The sequence below is a fragment of the Triticum dicoccoides genome, chromosome 7B (assembly GCF_002162155.2).
Source record: "Triticum dicoccoides isolate Atlit2015 ecotype Zavitan chromosome 7B, WEW_v2.0, whole genome shotgun sequence".
NCBI classification, from domain to species: Eukaryota; Viridiplantae; Streptophyta; class Magnoliopsida; order Poales; family Poaceae; genus Triticum; species Triticum dicoccoides.
This window is the reverse complement of record NC_041393.1, coordinates 758,279,452-758,303,781: the sequence shown is the minus strand read 5'-3', so window position 1 is coordinate 758,303,781 and position 24,330 is coordinate 758,279,452. Positions and strand designations below refer to the sequence as shown.

The 24,330-nt window shown below is 46.2% G+C and overlaps 2 pseudogenes; both read right to left on the bottom strand.

The window, feature by feature from the left end:
- Nucleotides 1–5,200: 5,200 nt before the first annotated feature.
- On the bottom strand, nt 5,201–17,899 carry LOC119339702 (annotated as a pseudogene).
- A 1,067-nt stretch (nt 17,900–18,966) lies between these two features.
- Nucleotides 18,967–24,128, bottom strand: LOC119339701 (annotated as a pseudogene).
- Nucleotides 24,129–24,330: the final 202 nt, after the last annotated feature.

Genomic DNA, 24,330 nt, shown 5'->3' with positions numbered 1-24,330 from the left:
CATGTCTATGGTTAGGATACATAACCATCTTTAATTAATGAGCTAGTCAAGTTGAGGCATACTAGTGACACTCTGTTTGTCTGTGTATTCACAGATGTATTATGTTTCCGGTTAATACAATTCTAGCATGAATAATAAACATTTATCATGAAATAAGGAAATAAATAATAACTTTATTATTGCCTCTAGGGCATATTTCCTTCAGGCACAACCAAATACAGGGGCGCCGCACACCCCCTATGTTTCACCGATGAGGTGCTGCATTATGAATTTCCAGCGGGATTCAAGCCCGTAAACATAGAGGCATACGACTTAACAACAGACCCTGGAGTCTGGATTGAGGATTACATCCTGCACATACACATGGCTAGAGGAGATGACCTCCACGCCATAAAATACTTACCACTCAAGCTCAAAGGGCCAGCCCGGCATTGGCTCAAAATCCTCCCCGAAAATACCATTGGAAGTTGGGAAGAGCTCGAGGATGCGTTTCGGGCAAATTTTCAGGGGACTTATGTCCGCCCTCCAGATGCAGACGATTTAAGTCACATAACTCAATAGCCCGGAGAGTCAGCCTGCAAATTCTGGAACAGGTTTCTCACCAAAAAAAACCAAATAGTCGACTGTCCGGACGCTGAAGCCTTAGCAGCTTTCAAACATAACGTCCGAGACGAATGGCTCGCCAGACACCTCGGCCAGGAAAAGCCGAGAACAATGGACGCATTAACAAGCCTCATGACCCGCTTTTGCGCGGGAGAGGATAGGTGGCTGGCAAGATGCAGTACCAGTGACCCAAGTACATCCGAAGTCAGGGAAGGAAATGGGAAACCACGACGCAACAAGGACCAGCGCCGGACCAAGGGGAATAGTCCGAAGAGCACGGCAGTCAACGCCGGATTCAAAATCTCTTGGCAGAACAATAAAAAACTGCCCCTTAAGGACAACAACAACGAGCTATCCAACTTAAACAAAATCTTGGACAAGATATGCCAAATCCACAGCACTCCCGGGAAGCCTGCAAACCATACCCACAGAGATTGTTGGGTCTTCAAGCAATCCGGCCGACTTAACGGCGAACACAAGGGGCTCGACACACCATGTGAGGACGACGACGAACCCCACAAGCAGAGCACCGGAAAACAAAAGAATTTCCCACAAGAGGTCAAAACAGTAAACTCACTTCAAGTGACCAAAGGGAAAAACAGAGCGGTGCCCACTGCAATACGTGCCGCATGGTCTACCCCAGCGGAGTCCCGACACTGGTTGTCAAAACCAATCACCTTCGACCATCAGGATTACTCCGGAAGTATCCGGAACGCAGGATGGACTGCCTTGATATTAGATCCTATAATCGACAGACTACAATTTACACAAGTCCTAATGGACGACGACAGTGATCTAAACCTGCTCTATCAGGACACAATCCATAGAATGGGGATAGACCCAACCAAAATCCGCCATAGCAACACTTCCTTTCAAGGAGTGATGCCAGGCCCATATGCCCATTGTACGGGCTCTCTACCACAAGAAGTTGTGTTCGGCTCATCTGACAACTTCCGTTGCGAAAAGTTAGTCTTCCACATCGCCGCATTTAAAAGTAGCTATCAAGCACTATTGGGATGTGAAGCTTTCGCCCGCTTCAACGCAATACCGCATTATGCATCTCTTACACTTAAAATGCCCGGTCCACGCGGCATCATCTCATTAAAGGGAAACTTCGAGTGTTCCTCGAGCACGGACGAATGTGAGACTGCTTTGACAGCCACACAGTAATCCGGCTTTGATCAAAGCACCTAAACAGGTCATTCAGACCCCGGACACGGTTAGGCGAGTCCGGCATAAATAAACAAGGGGCTTGCGAGCCGCGTACCCCCTTGCAAGGGGCTCCTCGCATGTACAACAAGAGACAATAAAGCTCATTCTATTCATTTTTTGAATCACACTCTGTTTATTTTAAAGTACATTTTTCGCACGATCCTTTTTTTAAGTTCCTCTCTTTTACAGATGAACGTCGTGCTACACCCGTCCAGGATACGGCACAACGGAGACACAGGCGCAGACGTGCAGTAGGGACCCGTTGCAAGGATTCTTTTCAGATTAAGACCCTGCGTAAACCATTTTTACTGTCTCTTGTTGACACGCATCCTCCGGTTTTCTTGCTATAACCGAGGAGGAGGCTGGCGTTTTGGCATCGGCCGTGTCAGAATCTTGCGCGTACCTGGACACCAGGGGCTTGTTACCAAGGGCGTTGTTTGGCCCGCTTCCATAAAGACCGAATACCTTAGGGAGTGTTCGGCGTCTCGAGTTAGACCTTATATGCATCAGCTCGGAATCATGTCTTTGGTCAAATGTTGGGTTTGCCCGGCTCCTTTGTTTTGCTACCTTACGTTCCGTTCTATCGGCTAACGCGGCACCAGGAGAACTACTGCGATTGTGCCCCGGTTTGGCCAGGTGAGCACCTCAGTAGAGAAAGCCGAAAACTGACTGTCATGATATAGCGAGAGACTGGTCAACCACTCGATGACCTACTGGAATGTTTAGAATTCCTCCGCATTAACGAAAGACCGTTTTCCGGTCAGGCACATACGCACACCGAATTTGGGAGAGCGCAGTGCCCCCAGGGGCTATATAGTAGCCCCACCATCGAACTCCTATGGCTAAGTGAAAGTGATAAAGCATTATAGTCCGGTTGCCTAGTTTGCTACGCTATCACCTCCTTTACAGGACCAAGACGTTGGATTAAGTGTGAAAATGCGCCTTTTTGCAAACACCCCCGCATTATGTGCATGGGGGCTGAAGCCGAAGACTGCAGGTTATATACACATATACATTAACGGCCGCACAGGAGGTATTTTACTACTTGAACACACAAGTATAAAAAGCTTTTATATTCTATTGAAACATTGTTTCACAAATCATACATATCATTAGAACATAATATCCTTTGAGCACTGCGTCTCTATTAAACGAGCGCCCTGCAGGACTTCCTCAAAATAGCGCTCGACTGGCACTCGGCTTCCGTCTGAATTCGGGGATGCAACATAGGTGGTCTTCATCTCCGCCCAGTATGTCTTGACATGGGCAAGAGCCATCCACGCACCCTCTATGCATGCCGACCGCTTCATTGCATCGATATGCGGCACCGCACCAAGGAACTGCTGCACCAAGCCAAAATAACTCTTCGGCTCGGGCCTTTTCGGCCACAAATGAGTCACGACATCCTTCATGGCAAGTCCGGACAACCTATTCAGCTCAGCCCATTCGGCTAACCGATCAGTTAATGGAAGTGGATGCTCTGGATTACGGAACTGCAACCAAAACAGCTCTTCCCTTCCGTGATCCTTTTGACCTCGGAAGTACCCGACCGCGTCTGCGGCACTTGCCGCTAAGTCCAGATAAGCATTCTCTGCACCCCACAGCTGGTCCAACTGAGCATACTTCGGATCCGTGAACCTCCTCCGCAGCAGAAAGGGCTTTCCAGCCGCGATATCCCCGGCTTGACGTAGCTCCTCCTTTATATCTCTCATCGCGGAGCGGGCATCCTTGGCTTCGGCGGTGGCCTTTTTCAGGTCCTCTTGCTCCGCTCGACGTTCTTTTTCAAGAAACTCGCAGCGGTCGGTAGCATTCTTCAACTTCACGGCCATCTCGGCCATTTCCTTCCTGCTTCGGCAGTGAGCAGCCTGTTCGGCTTTCAGCTCTTCGGCCGCCCTTAAGGCAGCCGCGTCACTTTTCCTAGCTTGTTCCTTGACTCGGGCGAGCTCCGCCCGAAGGTTCTCCACAGCAGCGGCACCACTGCATTAAAAATACATGTTGTAAGGCATGAGCGTCAAGCTCCCTTACCAGGTGTCCGCGGAGAAGTCGCATACCTTGTGACTCGTCAAGCCGCTTATTGACAAGCGCGATGTTCGCATCCGCCACGTCAAGTTGCCGCTTCAGTTCGACAAACTCATCATTCCGGCTGGCCACCGGACGCTCCGCCACCTATATAGGAAAGGCGACATCTTATGACTGAGATTGTGATCCTTGGCGCGCTGTCACTTTTGACAACGTACCGAGTCTCAGGGGCTACTATCTATATAGGGCGCATTCTATATGCAAAACTGTCAGAAGGTACATCATTTTGGCGTACCTCAAACCCCGTCAGTAAACTTCTGACGGCTTCATGCAATCCACTCTCAGCGGATGAAATACTTTCAATCACCGTACCCATTAACACACGGTGATCTTCTGAGATAGACGCTCGCCCGAGCAGATCCTTCAACTCGCACGGGGAAGAATATATTTTGTCATGCTTCACACTGTCAAATTGTTTGTGTTGCAAAATTTACCGACTCCATCTCTTCTGTTAGTGCTTGAGACTGTCAAATTTTTGTCATTCAGTTCATGTTTGTGACGCTGTAAAATTTAGAGGGGAAGAGTTTAGTTGTCATTCCAGTTCATGCTTGTGACATTGTCAAATTCAGTTGTCATTCTGTTATGCATAGTGTCATATATAGGGTTTATGTGCTGAATCATTGACAAATTTACTGACTCCATCTCTTCAACCGAACACACGAACAAAACCTTTCCATTACAGTTTTTGACTCCTCAACCAAACACACCTCGGTAGGAGAAACCTCGCCAGAACCAGGTGATCAACAACAACAACAAAGCCAAGTGATCAATAGAGGAGCATAGTGGCCAGATGTTTGTAAACATTTACAACTGTAATTTATTCTTCCATAAGAAAGGCAAACACACACACAATTTTGATTTTTTTTCCGAAGCTGCTACAGCGGGCAAAAGCCGGCCTGAACCATTTTCATTTTCATAAACCAGAGCAAGATACAACACAACGCCTACAAGATGTAACACACGACACCCACAAGAAGGAACAAGGAAACAGAGAGAGAACCGAAACGAGCTATGCCTAGCAGTACACATAAGAACAAACTCGAATAATTCCATTTCTCTTTCCAGAGGAAATCACACATTTTCTTCGGATGGGTGGCTGTGCATGGTGTGCTTATCTTTATCTTGCTCCCTGTTTATCGCCCGGATTCCAGCGTGAGATAGCAGAGCCCAGATGTGGGTTAGAAACTCTCCCCCTTTTGCAAGGCGTTCCAAGTGCCCGTTGACATTATCTGATGGTGCAATGTACATGATGGTCTCCGACCAGAATTCCTCCATCACCTTCCACCGCCGAGCAGCATCCAAGCACTCAAGCTGCTTCCCTAGCTAGCTTCACTCCCTGCCTGAACATGTTCTTCTCCTCTTGCTCTTCTAAATTCTTCATGACCTCGAATTTCGCATGCGTGGATGTACATTTTCCCATAAGTTTGCGCATCTCTTGCATCAACATGGCTATGGGCATCTCAGTATCCATGTAGTCTGAAAGCAGTTTTGTGGCAGAATCCATCAAGTATGCACAGTATCTTGACAACCAGACTGCAATGCAACTTCACGGTGGCACTTTATGACTTCATCTGTTTCCTTGTCATCAGGCAGAGCAATATCGCAGTACTCCGTCGCAATGTGCCAAATTAGCATGATCTCTGTCTGAGTTTGTCCATTCAGTGCCCACGAGAATTCTCCCAGAACTCCATTGCGGTCCAGAGATGATTTTCCGTTAGTTAGAGGATCTTTACTCATTTTAATGGACCTAGCCATAGTTCTCTTGACCAAGCTACACACGCGCACCCTGGTTGTTCTTTCGCCAAGACTGAAGGTGCTGAACAACATTACAAGCGGGTGTGGAGGGCGTTCTATGACATACTGCAGATGTCTGGCAAAAGATTTGTTGCCTGAAATCACCGAACTCTGTCCAATTTGATTTGCCCAATATCTCAAAATGCTGAACTTGCTGATGGTAACAATAATCTTCAGAATAAATGCATTGCCCCGGTAAGGTAAGAAGGGTTTCTGACATATTTCTTGGTAAATGATACTTTGGCCCAATCTGATGCCAGGTAAAGCAGGGCTTGCAGAACTTCAACCATGAGAATAATGGTTAGAACAAGTACAGTAATGAGAGTATCGGCAGTCTTGGTCTGCACCTCGATGATAGCAGCTTTTGTCATGACAGCCAATGAATTCTGAGTGACATAGCGTAAAACAATAGATTTAAGAAGTATCCTCAGAAGCCACATTGTGAAGGACAATTTCTTCCACTTCGTGATGATACTGTATTTGGTGAAGAGAAAGTCATGATAGAACCCCAATTCTACTTCCACAATCCTGAACGCCCTTGCAATCTGTTGGAAATATGAGCAATTTACCGAATGATTTTATTAACAGAAAAAATAGATAAAACATGACTAGTATAGCAGTGATAAAATAAGCCATGCGATTTGACAAAGAGAAGGTAAACAACATGTTCATATATGAACTGTAACTAAACATATCTAGAGCAGACAGTATAGCAGGTTGCACGTATGAAATAGAGTCTAACATATCTAGGGCAAATACTAGAACCAGGAACTGTAGCAGAACCTCTAATAAAAAGAGGAGAGACACGTACGTGACAGCAGCAGGAGCAGAGGCACTAGACTTGGGGTCGGTGTCCTCCATGTCGTGGAAGAGGTTGTCGACGTCGGGGAAGTAGTCGTCGGAGTCCGGGGCGTCCGTGACGAAGAAGTCAGTAGTCGTGCAAAGCGCTTCCCAAAAACCTTATCACCCTTCTCCCGTACAGGACTCAAAAGGTGCGGTTCCGGAGGCCTACTGTCCCGACCAGCGGTGCACGCCGCAAGCCGAGATGAGGAAGAACGTAACAGTAGCGCAGTGCTCAAGAACTTGTGGCGAGAGGAGGAAGAGATTCGTGCGTCTCTCTGAGAGGAGCGACCTCCCTTTTATAGGCGCAAGAGAAGGAGGCAAGAGGCTGCGCCGGGAGCTGCTGGGAATGCGGGAGACGAAACGAACAGGCAGCAGCCGAAGAGGCACGCCGTTCGGATTCAGTGTCCAGTACAGAAAAAATGTTTCAGCTTTCGAGTGACCTTTCGTATACCCGTAGTGCGTGGCAAAAATTTAGACATCGGCTCGGCTCGCAACCCGTGGCGCGGCGGACGGCGGAGGAGGAGCGCGCGTGGATGTCCCCCTTGTCTATTGCTCATACAAGTGAGGAAAGAGCCTCCCTTATAAGGAGGTCCAACTCCCACTCAACTAGCAATGTGGGACTAAACATTAGTAGTATCCCTTGCCTTGCATAAATGGGCTAAGTGGGCCTCTAGGATTTATTTAGGAATTTCTGAAATAGTTATTGGGATGTCTCAAAATAGACTAAATTCCAGCACAATCTGCTGGTCGTCTTCTGTCAACAGCAACCCCTTCAAGACAAAATCATGGGTTTCAGGAAGGCTGGCCTCAGCACATTCCATCCCATGGTACTGCCGTCTCAAGAGCTTAAACAAGGCATATGATAGGCAAAAATCTTTAAGTTTTGTGGAAGCACCTGACTTGAAAAGCGTGCTATCTGGTTTGCAGACCTCGTCGATGCTGATTGTTACGTCTCTACCACAGCGAATAGGGTACCTGTAGCCTTCCATGGTGACAGGGTTGAACACACTAGGACGTTCCTGTCTGGCCTGCTGCTTCATGAAATCAGCAACTCGTATGGTGGAGAAGTCAACGCCTACCTTCCAGCACGAGATAACTTTCACAAAATTTGTGAGCAGCACAATCAAGTTGAGGATCATGATAACACGGGTGATGGACATAGACTCTATAGATTTAGCCTCCAGATTTGGACTGAATATTTCTGCGGTGCTATAAGGGAAAAGCTAGCAACTTAATGTGAATTGCTGAGTAGAGGGCGTACTGAAACAGCTCGAACAGATGCTTCTTCCACTGCTTGTTGTCGTCAAGATCATAGGATGTCACCACGTTGGTACATCCAGCAACCAGGAACAAGGAGACCGCCCAGACAGGGTACAGGACATTCTTCACCGGGGAAGTCTGCATCATGCCCAAGGTGTAGGTGACCAGAGGGAAGGACATGGTGTAGGACACCCATGCGCCGCCCTGGATGAAGGCGTTGCTCAAGAACAGAGGACCAGCTGGAGGAGCAGGACTATGCTCCGTGGGTTCTCGAGCCACGGCGAAAGAGCTTCCAGCGCCTTGGTCATGTTCGTTGATCCTGGTTGCTCCATTTGCGCCATCGGGGTTGCTGGTGTTCCAGAGCTTCACATCAGAGGCTAGGCTGGGTTGGATCTTGTATGGCTTGAGGTGTGGTTGTTGCTTCGAGTGACAAGATACATAAACGGGTGATTTGTCCAAGCAAGTTGCTTATTCACATCGATGTTGTGAACGAATACATTTAGTACACTAATAATGAAGACTGGTAGCCTAGTGTAATTTTAGTATATTTAATTACCTCGAGATCCCACAAGGCCATGTGAAACCACAAAGTTTCGTTGTCCAGTAAACACTGCCACATCAAAGGTCTTCCCTGATGAGTCTACTGCATATCCACATCAAAGCTTGTGCTTACTACTCCCTCCGTTCCTAAATATGAGTCTTTTTAAAGATTCTACTATGGACTACAAACGAAGCAAAATGAGTGAATCTACACTCTAAAATATATCTATATACATCCGTATGTAATTTGTAGTGGAATCTCTAAAATGACTTACATTTAGGAACGGAGGAAATATATATGAAGCTTCCTCGGTTCCATCAGGTCACCATTGAGTGTTTGCCGGTAGTTATGATCCCATCCTTCCTGTCCGTCAACTTGCTGACAAGCAACAAGGAAGGAACAGAATCTGCGGTTTGCAGGAGGGTTTTCCTGAGGCGGCGGCGCAGCGGCAAGAATAGTGGTGCTCCTGCTCGGCAAACCCTATTGGACGCGCAAGCTTCAAAAAAAAGCTTCAAAAAAAGCTTCAAAAAAAACCCTATTGGACGCGCGAGCACTATATCTCGTTTGTGCACGAGTTTCTTCCGTCTCGCCTGAAGCTTTCGTGCCCGCACTGTAGCTACTGGCCAGCCCGTTTTCCTCTCTCTTTTTTTTTCCTTCGTTGTTTCGTTCGATCGAGTGAGTTCGCAGGTTCGCTCGCCGGGAGTCTTCGGTTTCTTTTTTTTTCATTTTTCTTTGTTTCCTCCAGTCTTTTTTGGTTCTTTGTTTTTCCATCAGTTTTCTTTGTTTTTTCCCCAGTTTTCAATTCTTTCATTGTTTTTATTTATTTTTATTTTTATTTTTCTTTTGTTCCCTTTTGTTTTTTTATATCTGTCTTGGTTTTCACCAGTTTTCTTTGTTTAATTCTCAGGGTTTATCCATTTTCATTCTTTTGAATTGATTTCTTCAGATTTTTTAGTTTTTATTTTTATTGGGTGTTCTTTATTTTTATTTGTTTTTGTCGTTTTTCGTTGGCCTCTTTTTGGTTCAACACTTGTTAACTTTCTTTTGGTACACATTCAATAGTTTTCGTATACATCTGAAACATTTTGAAAGCTTTTTAAAAATATATTATATATTAACAGTTTTGAGAACTTCTTTTTTACATATACTTTTCCCCATAAACATTGTATATTTGTGGTATATACCGAATACATTTTTTCTGAAACACTTCTAGCGTTATTCAAACACGACATTATTTTTTTTGATACAAGGTTAACTTTTTTTCTGCACACATTTATCATTGTTTTCAAACACTTGATTAAATTATACAAATACACGCATATATTTCTTAAATACATGATCAATGTTTGTTGTATGCACATTTAAATTTTTGCAAATGCTTAATTAACATATTTCTAATACAATATTAAGATTTTTTTAATGCATAGTCCACATTTTTTCTATATGCATTTACCATTTTTTAAATGCTTGAGGAACATTTTTCAAATACTTGTCTGTCATTTTTCCAAATTCTTGATTAGATTTTTTAGATACATGATCCATTTTTTCACATGTATTGTATATTTTTTGTATACATGGGCAACATTTTCTCTACACACATTTAACATTTTTTGAATACTTGGTCAACATTCTTCAATGTTTCATATTCACTAGCAAAGGAGCCCGTGCTTTGTATACATGGGCACTTTCTTGGCTAATGCAACCAAAAGTCCTATTTGATGAAAGAGACTATGCAATACATTTATACGTCAACATAAGACACAACTTCTAAAGTAAAGCTGGTAAATTTAATAGGAGGGAGGTACGCACACCGCTCACCTCACCTGGACCTTCGAAATCGACAAAGGGGGGTGGAGTCGGGGAAGACGCAGGTGGTCCACCTCCCGCCCGCGCACCGACTGCTGTTATGCCGCTAGTCTGCTAGAGATGAAATAATTCATATAGAGGAATCGGGGCAGCGGATTGGATGCAGGCGGTGCACGGTGTGCTCAGGTCTGCAATCTAGGTTGAGGTACAGGGGTGAGCAAGCCTGTCGCCGCCGACGAAGACGAGATCCCGCTCCCGTCGCCGTTGCGGCGGTGGGTCGTTGAGTCGGACCGACAACGGGGAACCAATGGAATGGGCGGCAAAGACCGATAGATAGGGCCCAGCCCACAACACAGCCCCACCACACTGTATTTCTTGTGTTGCCTGGCGGAGCCCGGCCTGGAATTACTGTGTTACGCCACAAAAATCCCTAAAAAAAAAACCTGTTGCGGGAACAATTTTTTCACTCTGTGTGTTTCACTGCCACTTGCAGCACACATTTGTCTCAAAAAAAAAAACTTGCAGCACACATTGTGATACGGGTTGAAAGCAAAGCAAACGGAAAAGCTAGAACAAATTTCAGAAGGCGAAAACAAAGACTAATTTCAGAAGGGAATAAATTCAAAGAGTAGACAAAAACTGTGCTGCTTAACACTAATTTGTACTCCATATCCGAAGAGCAAACGATGCTCCAGGTTCGTCACGGTTGACAAGCTACAGTTTTTTTAGAAAAGGAGGACCCCGGCCTCTGCATCTGGACGATGCATGCGGCCACTTTATTAATTATTCATACAAGACCTTAGAAAGTCATACAACAGTAAGATTAAAGTCACCGTCTAGGCAACATCTGTCGCTATCCCTATCAATTTGTTGTAGAGATGCTCATAGTCTGGGCTTAATACCAAACAGACCTCGCAGCCAAACCTAACATCTAAGACCTGGTCCCAACCAGGGCGTCTGTCGGGTATGTGGCACCCACCAGTCCGGCACACTCCTCAACCAGGACGCCTGCCGGGTATGAGGCCGCCGCAGCCACCTTCCACCAATCCATCTTCAGTGATGTTCTGCTGCATCTACCTTGCCTGGTCTAGCTGCCGTCGACGCCACCACGACGCCAGACAACGCCACCATCCTGCGCTCGTCCATCATCACATGCCCACCGGCGAGACCCCGCTGATCCATGCCACTGAGACCCGCCGTCGTCGACACGAGAGAAGGCACGCCACACCACCTCACGCCTCTTCCATCCGGCGCCGCTCCACAAACGATGTCCCCAATAGGGAACACGACACCGCAACGCCGCCATCGTCCGATTCAGTGATCTTAGGATTTCTCCCGAAGCGGCACGAGCAGGTTGACGATAGTTGCTTGACGATGCCTTCATCAAGGTAACGACGTAGACGCCGCCATCGCCCGCCATGACCGGAGTCAGCTCGGATTTCACCAGCGACTATGTCTCCCCAACTCGCCGCCGGTGCTAATAGTGGGATCCAAGAACCGTCACTACCAACCTGGCCAACCGCCTTCGATGGAGAAGGCAGCCACCACCACCATGCTCGGGCCAAGAGACCCGTACGTGCTCGTGCCGCGAAGATTACCCAAGGGGGATCTCCTCTTGCCGTTGTCGAGACGAGGTGCAGCCGAAGTGGATCTCGATCTAAAACCCTCGGGCCCAGATCAGATCTCATAGCAGCCAAAATCTCATCCGCCAAACGGTCCTGGCCACCGCCAACCCGCTGTGCACTGTCGTTGGAGGAGGAGGGAGATGGACGCCGCTGCCCCCACGTGTTACCGCCGGCCCAGAACTGCGCCGCCGCCGCCGCCTCACCACAAGGGCTTCGTCCCGCGGCGCCCTCAGCGACGGCTGCGGTAGAGGGAGGCGATGGAGGGGGAGGGTTGAGGGCGGTGTGGATGGGGACTCCCCAGGGCGGCGCGGTGCCGCCGCCTCGGGGGAGAGAGGTCCAGTAGACGGAGATGGTGGCTCTGCTTTTGGTGCAATGATGAGCGGTTAACGCGTGAACTCCTTAAGCAGCTGGCTGTCCACTCTGAAGCTACAGTTAAGTTATAGCATGTCACAGCTGGCTGTCCACTCTGAGGCAGCAGTTCGTTGCAACACTTGAACCTTTTATTTCTCAGGTTCTTTGCTTGGTAGCTCGAACTGAACTACAACCATTAAATCTCAGACTTGTAACTAAGTTTACACTAGGCATGCATGATTTTCCGAGGCTGCATCACCGTCGTCGTCGTCATTCTGTCCATGCTGCTTGATCCCGTCGACCGATCCGGCAAGATGAGCAGTGGGGGCAGGAAGGAAGGAGTGTAAAGAGGCATTTCTCAAAGAGCGAAGAGACCCAACATGATTTTTGTGTTGGTGATCAAAGGGTGTTTTGTATAGATGCACGACACCTTGAGGGCCTAACTAATTCCTAAATGCTGCTCAAAACTGTGTATATTTTTACAAGGACTAAGAGGGGAGGTGGAGGAAGATAGAGTGGCGGGGAGCTCAGCTCACCGGTGGTGGCAGCAAGCCAGATCAGCAAGTGGCGGCGGCGCAAAGTTTGGCGATGGCAGACACGGTAGAAGAGATGGTGGCGATACAAGGCGGTGGCAGAGGCCGGAAAGAGACAGCGGTGGGGAGGGAGGATCAGGCAGTCCTTTGGGGAAGATAACAGAGGAGCCAAGTGTCTGGCTTCATCCAAAGGAGGGAAAACCTGCACGATGATGGCGCAACATTCATGAATCAATCAGTAGTATCATCATGTGACAAGATGTAATGTAACTTCTCTAAATACATACTGAATCACCACCTCTTGATGTAATTAATTACATTACCTGATACGATGGATGCAGAACTGCGCAGCTCTACGTCGAGGCATCAAGACAGGAGATCTCTGCAGCTTCACGCAATTAACTTCGATCTGAATGCCAACTTGTAAATTCACTGTTGTCTGCAAATTGATTGTTCTGCAGAAGCCGAGTAATGATGAATGTAAGACTCAGAAACTCACGAATATGAGTGCTCAGTTTATTATTATTATTATTTTCAGTTGGTCCACAATCGAACCTGCTGAACTGGTAATGAAACTCTGACGGACGTGAGTGAAACATCACCATCAAGCGATCACCAAAGTCTGCATAAGATGTACTGTAATCAACCTGTTCCAATGTTGCACGAAACATGTTTTTATTTAGCATTCAAATATATTCATTCAGAAAATTAATAAAAGCTAATTAAACCTTTTGCTTTAGACCAACATGATGAATGGAGCAAAGAAGGTGTGCGCTGCCTACACCATATACACTAATTAACAGCCACTTGTATCATCTAAAACTGTTCAGATAGATGAATATACCTAATCAATTGTTCAGACAGAGACTGTTGAGGAAGATGCAGTTGGCAGTGTGGGAGGTACCATGGACCGACCAAGATCAAACAACGTGTTTTGGCACTGAGATATTCAGTAAGGGTGAGTAAACATAATTGCATTATGATTTATGCTGCAAACAAAAAGGAGAGAATTCAGAAAATGTGCTGCTTACACCATATTCATTCAAAGCGTTTTCTCTTCCTCTTCTATGAAGCTTTCCAGCCGTTGATCACCATTCCAAAACTCCAACGTTTGTAGAGTAGCTAACATCAGGTAAACTGCAGACTGGAGCACAAGCACCGCGGAGAATGGTAAACAAAAAATTAAGGGAATGCTCAACAAAATCTACTTGATGAAACTGAATTGAATAAGTGAAGCATTCGAACATACAGTACCTTGGAGCAATGACCAGCCTCTGCTCGGCAGCTGTCTCTGTCGGCTTGCAAGAGGTCAATCACACCTCGAGATCTTCAATCATAGCTTTCTCTTCCTCTGGACAGTTTTGGTTTGGGTTCGTCAATAGGAAGGGGAACACTTGAACCATTAAAAACGAGCAAAGTGTCGTCTTGGCCTTCCTTCAAAATTTAGCATGCAGCTTTTGCTGCTAATTAAACATGCACACTGTAGCGCTCCTACTCCATCTCAAATACTAGCGGCCAGTGTGCTCCAGTATGAGACACAAGACCAGGAACCCCAATTAAGCCACCTGCCAGAATTAACAAATTAGTTAGCACCACAAAACAGTAGAGAATAATTTCCTTTCCTCGTAAGAAAAGAAACAATACATGGGTATATGAATAAATTACCATGTACTAGCAAATCGTCACCCGAAGCTCTGGGTTTGTTTCTTTTGATCTCTTGACTTGCTCGTTCAGCTCGGGACTGCAACCCAGTATGGTTATGTCTCCCACTGAAGTGGGGAAGCCCCCTTTGGGAAGAGATCGGATCTGAGGACAATAAAGGACACGTAGTTCCCAAAGAGAAGGAAGGCTATGCAACCCTCGAGGAAGGGACGGCAAATTCGGGCAATCCAGAAAATCGATGGAACGGAGGGGTGTGAGGAGTTGAAGAGCTCTACTTTCGTCTTCCGTGAAGCTATCTGACCGCTGATTAAACCTGAATTTTAATGTTTGGAGGGTAGCGGAGAGGAGGCTGCAGATGGGATCAACAAGCACCGCTGAGATGCAATCCACTTCAAGTCTTTTCAATCGGTGGAAGGAGCCCGCGGGCAATGATAGGCTGGTCCTTGCAACCGCCAGTTCCGAGAAGAGATCCGCTGAGACAGAGCGCCTAAGACATTCTCTGCTGTTACAGACCACCAAACTGTCCAGGTTGGCTATGATGAGAGGATTAAACCCATCCGCTGCTAAATTCTGACAGTTCACCAGTTTTAGATCAGTGAGACAAGTGAGGTTGGAGAGCAGAGCCATTGACTGCATGCCTGACTCTCCTTCGATCTCAAGACTCACCAGGGAAGCGGGGAAAGGCTTGTTGGTGTGAGCTGCTTCAATGGGCCACTGAAAGAAGTTCCCACAATTTAATATTCTAAGCGATTGAAGCGACATGATGTCCTCTAGTCCATGGCATATGACGTTGCATCTGCTGATATCTAGCCTTGTAAGTGATTTCAGTTTGTTGATCTCTATCAGCGAAATATGTGCAGATACAGCTCTAATAGTCATTGTCTCTACATTATGCAAGTTATGCAAGGCCAGCTCACCTCTATACCTATCAATTTTCATGTCCCCTTCAGAATAAGACAGTCCTGTGGAACCAAGTCTCACATGACAAGATGTCAGTGTGGACGTGTGAGGCATGGGGAGCAGAGACAACTTAGGGCAATCGACAATAGAAAAACTCGACAGATTGGTATAAGATACAGAGCACTCCATGAAGGGCACTGCACGGAGATTTGGACAATCTTTGCAAAGGATGGATTCCAGCCTTGAAAACGAAGGGCCATTATCCCCCCCAACCCACTCGATAAATTCAGGTAAACTAAGAAGAACGATCTGCTTCAAATGCACAACGCTTCTGTCTGCAGCACCATCAAAGTCAGGTCTGATCTCACGAAGTGCAGTAATGTTGATCAACGTGAGTGACGTGAGATGCAATAGCTGCCCAAAAGGTGGAAGGGTGCCCCAAGACCCACCCTCTAGGTGGAGAGACTGCAACATTTTGATGCTAATGTTACCACACAACCAACTAGGCCAGCTGTACCACCATGATTTATAATGCTAAGTGCTCCAAGATTAGGGTGTGGCTGAAGACAATCGAGAACATCAGATTCTGCGTTATGTTGGTGATTTGTACTCCAAACTAACCTCAGCTTTGTCAAATCTCTTTTACAAAAAAGCTTAGCCTCCATAGCCTCTTCCTTGGTTGCCACCTTCTCAAGATTATGAATACTGAGTTCTCCTCCAAGCTCTGTTAGTTCCCCCAACTCTCTCAGTTCAAATCCAACACTCTCTTTCCTAATACAAATTTTTTTTAGTTCCCGCAAGCATTTCATCTTTCCGACCCCAGGAACATTGGACAGGATTTCTTTCCCAACACAAAAATGGTGTAAATTGATAAGGCGGCTAATGTCTTTAGGTAATTTATAACTAACATCCAGGTCTAGGAATTTCAAGTGATAAAATCTAGAGAGTGTGCTAGGCAAATTCATTTCAAACTCAATGTATGAAAATGGTCTGGTAATTTTTAGGTACCGGAGGTGGATAAGTTTTGAATAGCTGGGTGGCAAAGATGTTGTGGACACTATATATAGGACACGGAGACCCTGTATATCCTTGAAAATATCTTTGAAAACTCCATCAATTGTTTCATCATACTCTTTAAAAATCATGAAAGCTCGCAAATTGGCAATGTCTATCTTGCTCCTCAACTTCATCATTTCTCCCCTAAAATTCCCTTCAAACCTGTATTTCATTGTGAAGGATAAGTGTCGAACAGTTTGTGGGATGGCATCAACTCTAAAACTTGGACTACATATGTTGAGGCACTCTTGTGACGAAACACTTCGAGAAAGTTCATGTAATAAATCATGCAGTGCATAGTATTGATCCCCAAAACCATCAACTTGCTTCACGAGAAAACCATTCTCTACTAGTTCTTCTATATAATTCTCATCTTTTTCTATGATTCCAAGTGCAATCCAAAAGCATGTAATCTCGACAGTCTTAAATCTAAAATCTTCAGGGAACAAGGCAAAATATGAAAAACATTTTTTAAGATGAAATGGAAGGTAATCATAGCTAATCCTTAATGATGCCATAATGTCATCATCATTTTTATGTTTTTGCCACTCGTTGTTTTCGAGAACTCCCATCCAATGTTCCCGAGAAAAGTCCTTCCTCAATAATCGACCAACTGTTTTGGCTGCTAGAGGTGAGCCCTTCAATTTCTTTGCAATATCCCTCGCAAGATCATCCAAGTCCTCTTGGTCATACTCACGCTTGTTTCCCCCTAATATTAATGCTCTAAAGAATGTGAAGAAGTAATCAAACTCGAGACCTTGCAATGCTATTGGGCCAATTGTTTTTACCATTTCAGCTTTAGATGGAAATCGAGTTGTGACAATAACCATGTTGCCCTTGGTTTCCCCTTTTCTCAAAGGAGCCAGCAGGTCTTCCCAACCCTGATTATTGCATTCCCATATATCATCAAACACAATTAAAAACCTTTTAGACTTGAGTTCCTGTGTGATGAATTTGTGGAGCTGGTCTAAATTTGTTGTTTGATTCGGAGAGTTGCTTCCTTGTATGCAGCTAAGGATCTGTTGGCTGAGCTTAAGAACATCAAAATCAGTCGAGACACACACCCAGACCCTAACAGCAAAGTGCTCTTGTATCCTTTTATCATTGTAGAGGTGTTGGACGAAAGTTGTCTTTCCAATACCCCCTGGGCCAACTACAGGAAGAACAGAAAGGGCTTCACCGTGATCTGTGGCAGTGGTGAGGATACTGTCTATGGTTTTCTCAAATATGGCTGTCCGCCCATACAATGTATCTTGTGTAATGGTTGATCCTGTGACGCGCTGTCTTGGGTTGACTGTTGCTGGGGTGGGGCCATAGCGTGGAATTATGTGGAGCAACTTGGATACAGGCTCACACAGGGAGTGCAGTTCCTCCATCACTGACTTAATTTTCTTTGACATGGCCACTCTATCGAATTTCAGATTATCAACTGGACTATCTTGACCAGCACTATCAGTCTTGGTTGCATAGAGTGGGTTAAGAGCACCAGAGGCAGCGGCACCATCATGGCCATCATCTTGCATAGGCGACGAACAAGAAAAGCATGCGAGGCAGTTACCGGCGACGTGGCGAAGAGCGTGGCGACCATGGCGAGCATGACCACGGAGGTCATCGCCCAGATCTGGCACAGCATACCACGGAGGTCATTGCCGCGCCAATCACCGCTTCCATCCACTTCTCCGTCCGCCGACGCCGGCGCGATCGAGCAGGGGTTAATTATTGGGGGCTTTTGGCAGGTGGGGATTTTTCTTGGGGATGGGAAGCCAAGGCTGGGTGGAGGTGCTGGGCTTTGTGCGTCGAATCGATGGTTGATGGAATGGCAGCGGACCGACTGCTGATAAAGACTCCCGTTCCTTTCTTTGCGTTTTCCCTTCTTGATGAGGTGGCAACCAAAGAAGAAGGGGAACTTGGCATATATAATCTTGATGAGGTGGCAACCAAAGAAGAAGCTAAAGAAGCAAATTTGGCTTTGAAAAGTAATCTGAAAAGCTTGATCCTATTTTGGCGTCACAGGTATTCGGCTATAGGTGTTGATGTTGTTGATGTTGTTGCAAAGTGTTTCCAGAGTACGTATTATAGGACCTGACCTCAGTTTTATGCACTTGAAGGAAGTTGAGTTTAGTTACATGGAAGATCTTGAGAAGTGGATCGTGGGACATAATTGTCACTCATTTCCCATGCTTGAAAGCATCACATGCAATGGATGCCCTGAATTCGTTGAAATGCCCTTTTGGTCAGAGGTCCTTGGTCCTTGTACAGAGGACATCCACTATCCAACCCTATTTACATTAGATACTTCTGGATGCCCTAAGCTGTCCCTGCCCCCCATGCCTCATACTTCCACACTCACCTTTGTCAGTACCGGTGATGATCCTTGCTCCTTGGGAAGTGCCGCACGGAGAATGAATTACAAGAAAAATAGAGTTAATTAGAAGGCTAGAGTTTAATGATTGCGATTTTTTTCGACAAAGGGTAGATTTTATTAGCTCAAAAAGGAGCATCAAAATGATACAAACTCAAAGAGCACACACCCGGCCTCTGCATAGCTAGGATGCACACAGCCAACACAAACACACACACACACACACACACACACACACATAAAAACACGACGACAAATAGCAAAGTCATATAAGACCAAGCAATTACCCATGGATAAGTTCTAGCCGCTCCTTCAGACTGGATGGCTAGCTGCCTCATCCTACTCATTGCTTTGCTCGTATTAAGCGGTAGCACAATTTAACAAATTGTCCATTTCTGGATTATGCTTATGATTGATAAGGACATATAATTTCTGAATAATGAGTGTCCAGATGAGTGTACATTCATGGCTGACCCGAAGGTCTAGCTTTTACTGAAAGCTTTACCAGGTCTTCGATCTACCCTCTGCAACAGCAGCAGACTGATCACACACACAAAAAAAAAGAAAAACAGCGAGAAACTGAAAACCACCAGCCAAACCTAAGCTAGGCCGGTGAAAATGAAAAGGAGTTCCTCATCCCACACAACACCAAAGGAAAACATGATACGGCTATCAGCCAACTCTGCCTCTGTCTGTCGTGCTGCACTCCGGGATTCAATCATTTTCAACTTCGAGGTAATCTTCTCCACTACATGCTTCGTCCCCTGGTGCGTGTGACCAGCTTCTGCCACTGCAACACGAAGGACACAGCACAGTAAGTAGTAAGTAACAACGAGTAGAAAGAAGGGATTTTCATCTGAGACGCAGCCCCTAGGCAGAGATCCACAAACACATCTCTGTTCTGGGGTGACGTAGCGTGCATACATCCAGGCAGAGACAGCAACGGAACAATAAGATAAAATGTGATCTATCATCTAGCTGTGATCCCCCAAAGCATTGCATGCTGTGATCCCAGCCAATTATGAACAGCTAGCTGTCACTTCATTTTGTAAGGCAGTCGTGTAACTTCATTTGTAATCTGAAGTCAGGGTACACAAACATGCACACCCAGGTTGCATTCATCTTACATATACATAAGGAAAGATCACACAACCAAACATATATAGGTGTCTTAAACTTTGTGCTTTTTGCATTTCAAGACGGAGAAAGAAAAAACACATATTCCATTGCCAAACAACACTACGAACACGTGCCCAGCCATGCCTTCTTCCCAAGAAGTATTAAAAAAAACTGCCACGTAAGTTAGGATTGTGCGTCTTTCAGAGAGCATGGTTACTCCGAGTGATCCTAGACGAACAAAATGTTATTGTCCTGTCAGATAGAATGTAAAACTTTCATATTGTGTTTACTCGTTACTCTTAGGCTCTGTCATGTCAGGTTTCTTATAAGATTGTTGTAATTTCAAATCTTTACAGAAATCAACACGGTCGGAGAGCACAAATCAGTTGGCAAATCTAGTAATGCGTGTGTGGACGGGGATCAGCTGGTAGTGGCTGCTTACCTGCGGATTTAAATGGGTAGGGTTGATTCTACAGCACAACTGGCTCGCCTTCTCGGTCATCCATGGTGACCACTGCTGCAGGCCCCTCTTCTTCTTCCAGATCCTCCGGTCGTAAACCTTTGAAACAAAGAAAAAAGAATCAGCATTAATTTGCATTCTTGGGTCTGAAAGAATTAAGCAAGCTAATTAATTGTCAAAGTCTGTAGATGCCTAGGTGTGTGAGAGAGAAGACTTACGACTCCAATCCTGAGAGAGAAGCTTTGGATGGTTTTGATGGGAGGCCAATGCGAGCTCCAGCATATCACACGCTTTCAGCACTACTGGCGAGCGGTACTCCTCCGACCAAAGACAAATGTTGACTTCCTGGAGAGAAGGGAGATGCCCCATGCCGAAGTCCAAGTCACCATTAACAATGCGTGCCGCTCGGACACCGAAGCTAAGGTATTCAAGCCTCGGCACAGATCCTCGTGGAAACATAGATGGCCCCGTCTCAAACATTTCGAAACTGCACCGTCTCAGGCAAGGGAATGCGTCATCACCAATGATGAAACTTTCGACGGGAGTCAATTGATGTCTAGTTGTTCCCAGAAATAGAGAAAGAAGAGTGGGCAACTTCCCAAGGATTTGAATGTCGACCTCTGGCCTCAATTTATCCACTCTTAGTTCCAAGTAGGAGAGGACGGGGAACAACGATGAGTTGACCCATCTAGGCAATGTTGAGGTACAAAAATTGAACTCAAATGTGTGGAGGTGTGGAGGGGGTAGCCAGCCATCCCAGCTGACATCGAGCCTTGCAGCCCCCCAATTAGAAATACGTAGACTACACAATTTCTGCAGATTGCCAAGGGATACCAACAAAGATTCACACACTCTCTCGTCTTCTTCTGCCTCCCACAAAAGGCGAAGCACCCTCAGCTCCACCAGCTTCCCTAGCTCTTTCTCAATCTCATCAGTACCACACACCTTAACAAACTTGAGCTCTTCTATGGACACCAATTTTTCTATCCCATCTGGCAATCTCATATCTGGATAAACATATAGGCACATCAAATGTCCTAACCGAACAACACTTGATGGCACCTCCATTGATCCAAACGTTCTCAAGTCCAGTGTTTGCAAAAATTGTAGCTTTCCAATTTCCATGGGGAGAACATCAAGATATGTACCTTGTAGCCCTAGGTACCTCAGATGTAATAATTTCCCAACACATCTAAGATCAATGTGGTGGCCACTTTCCCTAAGGTCGCACCCTTGTAAATCCAATACACGCAGAAGTTCAAAGCTGGAAAGAGTCTGAATCATATAAACATCAGTCCTAAACAGAGTAATTGACCTCAACTTTGATATACTTGTGGCATTGACCCAATGTGTGTTGGGTTCTGACATGTTATTCTGAAAGGATAACCTGCGAACCAAGCTATCCGAATTCATTTTGCTTTGCTTAGTACCATCGAATATAGTAACGAAGTTGTCTTCACTTGATAGAGAACATATGAGATCAAGTACCATATCATGTACATGGCAATATATCAGCCTGCCTTCATTATCATATCCTGGCTGAATCAAGTTTCTATTTAATAACTCACTGAAGTATCTCTCTCCAAGCTCAAATAGTCTAATTCCTTGGTCTCCACCTTGGATAAAGCCTTCAGCTATCCACCTGCATATCAATCGGTCTCTATTTATCCAAGAATCTTCAGGGAATATACTCAGATATAATAAACATGTCTTTAAATGAGAAGGTAAATCGTAATAACTAAAGGATAGTATTCTCTTCATATCCTCCACAGTACGACCTTCTGCAAGTCCACGACCAATTGAACCAACTATTTTGTCCCATTGATCCTTTGACTTTATCTGTTGATCATTGCCAGCCAAAAGGCTTGCTATAGTAATGATGGCTAGTGGCACGCCACCACATTTCTTCAAAATTTCTTCTGATACTTGCTCCAGTTCAACGGGACATCCACTTTCTCGAGGGAATATTCTTTTGTAGAAGAGCCTTCTGAAGTTATGATCATCAAGAGATTTCATCTTATGAATAATATCACCACTAGAGAGACACTGGTTATGCGGGTTGTCGTTATTACTCGACTACCGAGATCATTTTCAGTGAAAGCGCACTTGATAATTTCCCATGCATCTTCACCCCATATGTCATCAATCACGATTAAGTACCTGTGTGATATTTTTAGGACGTTAGTTCATGTGTCATTGAAGACTACATAACCAGGTTTTATTTTCTAAATCTATCTATCTATTATATACTAAAAGAAAAGTACGGATAAAAATAAAGAAAATAGCTAGAAAATCCCACGTTAATCATAAACATCCAACCTTTAGTTAAAAGAGTAGAAAGCTATCAGCCATTATATCTAATCAACAATACCTGTGGTTGGATGGTTAGAGGGACTGTGGTATCCACGGCCCATCAGGGTTCAAATCCTGGTGCTCGCATTTATTCCTGGATTTATTTCAGGATTTCCGGCGATGCGCATTCAGTGGGAGGAGACGTTCCCGTGCCTTCGGTGACTTGGTAAATTTCAATATGATATGCCGGCTCAGTCTTTCGGAGGTGCTCGTAGGGGTAGGGTGTGCGTGTGTGCGTTCATAGGGGTGAATGTATGCGCGTGTATATGATGTTGGGACAAACCCACCGGCGACATACGCCGAACCGCCCTCCATCGACGAACGCCGGACGAAGGTAGAAGAAGATGAACAGAATTTTCCGGCGATGAACGCCCCGGCCGCCGAACGGCCTGTATGTTGGCTTCTATTCAACTCAACTACTCAAACACACATACATAGAGGTACACACGCACACACGCAGCACAACCCCGGAAGAACTCTCACATCAACCGGGCGCATACCACGGTCCCGACGGAGACTACATCTTCCTTAGGCCTCTCCCCCTCGGCTCGGCACATACCGTCACCATGGCGCGGCAACAAACCGACGCAACTACAAGCAATACAAGAGGGGGTTCTTATACCCGGTGCACACACACCCAACACCCTCTAACAGCACGCAAGCACGCACTAGCTAACCCACTACATACACGCACGCACGCCGGCCAAGTCACACAAACGGCTTGATCCTTCTTTTGCTCTCCACCAACTACATGCACGCACACGTCCTATGCTTGTGCTGCATCTCCACAACAGCCGCTTGACCCAGCAAAACAAACATGCATGTAGATACACAACGGCCCGGCCGTTGCTCATGCACGAAAGCGACTCGGCGAGCTTGCCGCTCGACGCCGTCATCAAGATCAGTGCTGACATATAAGCGCTTGTGTTTGTACTGATGTCCAAAAAAAAAACAATACCTCCTTTTTGAATTGAAGAAAATTACTCACCAATGCCATCAAACCAAACTAAACCCTCACGTCTTACCATTATACACCATTATACTATTATTATCTCTACCTCTCTACCTAATAATAATAAAGCACGCAGGGTTTCTGGTCGTACGTCATTGGTATTTTGCATAAAAGCCCTTGTATTTTCCGGAAATTAAATAAACCCGTAGTACGATTTTAAGTGTTGCTCTGATGCGGTCAACTGGGAGCCCGCCCTCGAGGCCGAGGAGGAGGCCGCCATGATGCCGTCACGAGCGGGCACGGTGGTGGCGAACTCCGGCCAGATCCGGGCGCGGGAACGACAAGGGCAATGGAGGCCGGCCGGACCCGTAGGCCGTGGAGCGGGGCGGCGCATCGGCCGGCGAGGGAGCTCCAGGCGTCCATGGCAGAGAGAGAGAAAGAGAGGTTAGAGAGAGACAAGAGGAAGGGGAAGAGGGGGGGAACGGGGCAGGGCAGCGGCACTGCTCACCTGGGGCGGCGGCGGCGCTCGGCTCTGGAGAACGGCGCGCCGGCCGGCCGGATCTGTAGGCCGCGGGGCAGGGCGGCGCATCGGCCGGCGAGGGAGCTCCAGGTGTCCATGGGAGAGAGAGGGAGAAAGGTTAGAGATAGACAAGGGGAAGTGGGAGCAGGGGGAAACGGGGCAGGGCAAGCTCGAGCTGTGCGTGCAGGCTGGCGGAGCAACCAAGCAGGGCGGGTAGATCACATGCGTGCACAAGAGAAGGGAAACAGGGAGAGGCAACAGCGGCCGGTAAGCAGAAAGGCAACAGCGGCGTCGCCGGCG